Here is a 5000-nt window from a genome sequence, read left to right as displayed (position 1 = left end):
GTGTGTGTGTGTATGTGTGTGTGTGTGTTTGTGTGTGAGTGTGTTTATCTGCCTGTCTGGCTTCCCCCCTCTCTCTTTCTCTCTATCATTCTTTCCCACTCTTCCTTCGTCCATTCCTCCTTCTCTACACCCCCCTCTCTTTCTCCCTTTCTCCCACCTTTAACTTCTTGCTAAGTCAGAAATATTTCTAATTTTTCTGGTAAAACAGAAAGATACAATACTATTTCTAGATAAAAAACAAATCCACAAGCACTAAAAATATCCACTTTGTCACTAAAAATTGTCTCTTGAATTTTTCTTTCTTTCTCGAACCAAAATGTTTGTACGCAGCTTGGGGATCTTCCTCTGGTCAATCGAAGTGTACATTAATATTATTGACCAAAACCCTTTACAAATTTCGATATTAGTTAATTATTGGCTGCCGAGCCTATCAATAATCTATTGCGTCGGTCTCCCTCTCCCCGTTCGTACATTCTGTCCTTTTGATGATTTTCTCAAGACTTTTTGTTCAATTTATATTAGAATTTTAAAAATAAAAGTATGGTAACTCTGTAATATATTCTACTCATTAGACTACAATTGGCAGTAGATCCTTCTCTCCCCCTTGGTATATACTTGATTTATATGTATTATATTTATCCTCATATACGAAATATAACTGGGCATAAAGAACACCAGAGATTCAGGGAAGACGGTGCTTTTGAACCTCCATAAAGTTCAATGTTATGTCATATTGCCATCCGTCTCTTTTATTGACAGAAACATACGGCAAAAACGAACAACTAGTATAATAAATGGATACAAAATATAGGTTCAGTCTAACTCTCGTGTTCATGATTATATTGATATCTTTAAAATAATATTCTATTTATTTATTTACGTTTTTTTCGGTATTATCCCTTTGTTCATGTTTATGGGGTTGTTACCTGTGCTATTCATCCTGTTTGTTTATAACGAAATGATAATGATGATAACGACAACAGTAACAACAATAATTGTAATAATGATAATAGTAATGATTATAATAAAAATAATAACATTGAGGATAGATAATGATTCCAAATCCCTAAGATTAGTGTGCTGTGCTCTTTGATCAGCGCCTGTACTAATTTAAACGTTGCAATATGAATCAGCTCATACTTGCTTTTACTAATGTTTTATTTATTTCTTTTTATGGTGGTGTCTCCTTTCTCTTAAAAAAGGTTTCCGTTTCCTTCTCTTTATATTCTTCTCTTTGTTAAATTGTATCCCGTGTCTTTCCTATTTCTATTTCGGCTTGCATCTATTTTCGAACATCATAATCCATCTTACTTAAAACTCGTCTTCTTTCTCAAGCTTCGGAGCAGTTAATCTAAATCTGTTAGAGATTTTTCTAAGACTAACAAGTTTAGTGCGTGGTCAGATGTCTATATTTTCTGAGTAGCTTTTTCAATGTATTATTTTTTCAAAGGCTGCACGTCAAGCCATAAATCTCTTTTACTTTTCCACTCATCTTTTTTCCTCTCTAGAACGAAGTATTATTGTTATTCTAAGAGAATTCTGACCTTGTTGGAGTTTGGCTTTTGACCAGAGTACATGCAAAGTTGTTGTGGAGTATTTGAGCTTTTGTTCAAAGTTAAATCTTGCAGTGTTAGAGTAGACTATGGTTCGTGGAATATATTTAGGTGTTTGTTCCGTTCCTTACAATGGATCTACTTCTTAATACCCTATATTTCACTTTCTGATGACTTAAGGACATCTCGACATAATGTGGAATAAACCTGTCCTCCCTAGAGACAAAGCGACATCAAGGAAGGGGGAAAAAACTCACATAAACAATTATTCTTCCTTATTCTTCTTTTTTCCCTCTTCTCCACGACGTTGCATCACTATTTCATGAGCTTATGGACCTGAATTCCTTCTGCTCGTGATCCGGCTCGACCGATAAAGTCATTCCCATGTTTATCTCTCCGGCGACTGGGCCCATTCCGGCGGCCCTTGATCGTGTTTTTGGGGAGTCCTTAGCAGCTGTCTCGGCCACGTTTCCGGCGATTCTTTGAGGGAGAGGAGAGATAGGTAAGTCTCTCGAGGCTTCTGGAAGCGACCTTTTCAATTTCTCTTTCTTCCTTTTCCCATCATCCCCATTTTTTCTTGTTTTCGTCTGAAGGTTTGGGAATTAAAATCCGGACGCAAATTTCAAGCGGCGTTGGAAGTTTTTATTCTCTACTTACCCTGCTCCTGACATCCTCTCTTTCTCTGTCTCTATTTTTCTTTCGCTTTGTCTCTCTCTCCCCCTTTGCTTTCTCTAGTACTGAATCCAGGAGGTTTCGAGATTTTACACCATCTAGTCATCTGTCTCATATTTCCGTCTTTCTTCCCCCCCTCTCCCTCTCTTTCTCTCTCTCTCTCTCTCTCCCTCGCTCCAACTACTTCTATCTTCCTCTCTTCCTCTCCCTTTTTTTGTCCCTCTCTTCATCGAATCCCCCAAACTCGTGAGATAAAATCGAGGGCGCGAGCATCACAGCCGTCCTCGAGTGGCCTAAACGATAAATATAGGTTCCAGCACTAAAAGTCGAAGCAAAGCTATCATCTGCAGTGGCCCTGATTTTTCTTTGTCGCGTCCCTATTAGGAGAAGTGTTGAGGCGAGAACACAGCCTCGACAAACACCATTATCTGGATTTCTTCGCACAAAGTGACGCGTTCATTGGCGATAATATCTTCGTATTGATCTTCATGAGCTATCACTCTTACTCACCTTTATTTTCGTTTTCTCTTCGTGTAATATCCTCAGAGACGCGTTGAACAAAAAAAGAGTGTCAGCTAAAAAATGAGACTCTTAGTCGCTCTCCTTCCGACTTGTCAGAACAACAATAGAAGGATGAGAATATATATTATAGTCTAGAACATTCGGAAGTGTGTTATGGGATAAGATGTAGTTCCCCGCCGGTGATGTTCTTTTATGGGAGAGAAAAAGGGAAGTGTGCTACTGAACATGAAGATAGAAACATACAATTCTAAGGTTTATACCATACGAAGTTGCACTTTTAACTCGGAACACTTAACGGGAATACAGTATGATGGACGAATTCTAGTTATAGTAAAATCATATAATGATATATAAAACACACTGTTTTACAAAGCTGATTTAAACTGACAGTTCTTTTTAACCATACCATCAGCATATACATCATCCGAAGCACTTCACCTAAAATCCAGCAAGGGAAATCCAAAGAAATCAAACATGGAAACAGCAGCGCATAAGATTCAAATGTGTGATCTCTCCAAGAGGATTTCAGACAGGGAGCGAGGCGTGTCTCGAAGGGCGTAAACGCATCGCTGCCTAATCCTCAGAAGACGTCTGTTTAGGGCTGGCCGCTTCCGTTCACAGATAAAGGGCTTTTTATGGGATGCTTTCGTTGGACAAGACTTATGAAGGGATATTCCTCTTTGTGATGTAAAAGATGGGCGGAGCACTACAACGACATTAAATGAAAGTTATATATAATATCAGATTAATTATCAGTAAATGGCTTCATACAAGCATAATCTATATTAAAAACATTCGCACACATAAGGGGATAAATAGGTAGTAGGGGATAGCCAGATAAATATGTATGTATATATATGTTTATATATGTATATGTATATATTTATATGTGTGTCTGTGTATACATATATATATATATATATTATATATATATATATATATAGATATACACATACGCATACATACATACGTATATACATACATACATACATACACACACACACACACACACACACACACACACACACACACACACACACACACACACACACACACACACACACACACACACACACAAACACACACACACACAAACAGATATATATATATATATATATATATATATATATATACACATACACACACACATACATATACGTATATACATACATACATACATACAGACATACAAACATACATACATAAATACATACATACATACATACATACATACATATCTATCTATCTATATATCTATCTATCTATCTATCTATATTGATAATAACATATATTCATATAGAAAGAGAGAGAGAGAGATAGAGGAAGAGAGAGAGAGAGAGAGAGAGAGAGAGAGAGAGAGAGAGAGAGAGAGAGAGAGAGAGAGAGAGAGAGAGAGAGAGAGAGAGAGAGAGAGAGAGAGAGAGAGAGAGAGAGAGAGAGAGAGAGAGAGAGAGAGAGAGACAGAGAGAGAGACAGAGAGAGAGAGAGAGAGAGAGACAATGGCAGAGGGACAAAGGTACATGTAGACAGACGAAAGCAGAAAAAAACAGATAAAAAAAAAGGACAAAAATACAAGATAAAACTCCTTAACTTTGGACATTCAGCTTCCAGACTTTGAAGCAATGACTTCGAAATGTAACTTGAGAGAAAATTTAAATCGAGGAATTCGCCTAAGTCCCAGAGAGAATATGGAACTTTTTGCACCGTCTCCTTCCTCATTAGAGAAACTCCGAATCGAGAGGAGTAAAAAAAAAAAAAAAAAAAAAAAAAAAAAAAAAAAGGAACAGAAAAGAAAAAAGAAAAAGAAAAAGCTATGATAATGATAATATTGGAAGAGAATTATGAATAAAATGATATATTCTTATCACTAAATCTGCTTTCTACAGTTATCATAATGGTAATAACAGTGATTATAGATGCAATATGATATTAACATTGTCTTTATTATCATTACTATTCAGTTATAATAGTAATAACAATATTGACAATAATAAGAGCAATCATGATAACGATGATCATAACGATGATATTGTATTTAAACGATTTAAATAAATGTTATAATCAAAATATAATTATCATTATTTCTGTCATTATATGTCATTATTATCATTATTATCATTAATATTATTTTTATAATTGTTTTTGATTAAATACTACTACTGCTACTATTACTATTGCTATCATTATTCATCATTACCATTATTATCATAATTTATATAAATTTTATCATTCCCATTATTATTATTATTATTA

This window comes from Penaeus chinensis, chromosome 13 (assembly GCF_019202785.1).
Source record: "Penaeus chinensis breed Huanghai No. 1 chromosome 13, ASM1920278v2, whole genome shotgun sequence".
NCBI lineage: Eukaryota > Metazoa > Arthropoda > Malacostraca > Decapoda > Penaeidae > Penaeus > Penaeus chinensis.
The sequence above is the reverse complement of the archived record's forward strand: the minus strand, read 5'-3'. Positions refer to the sequence as shown.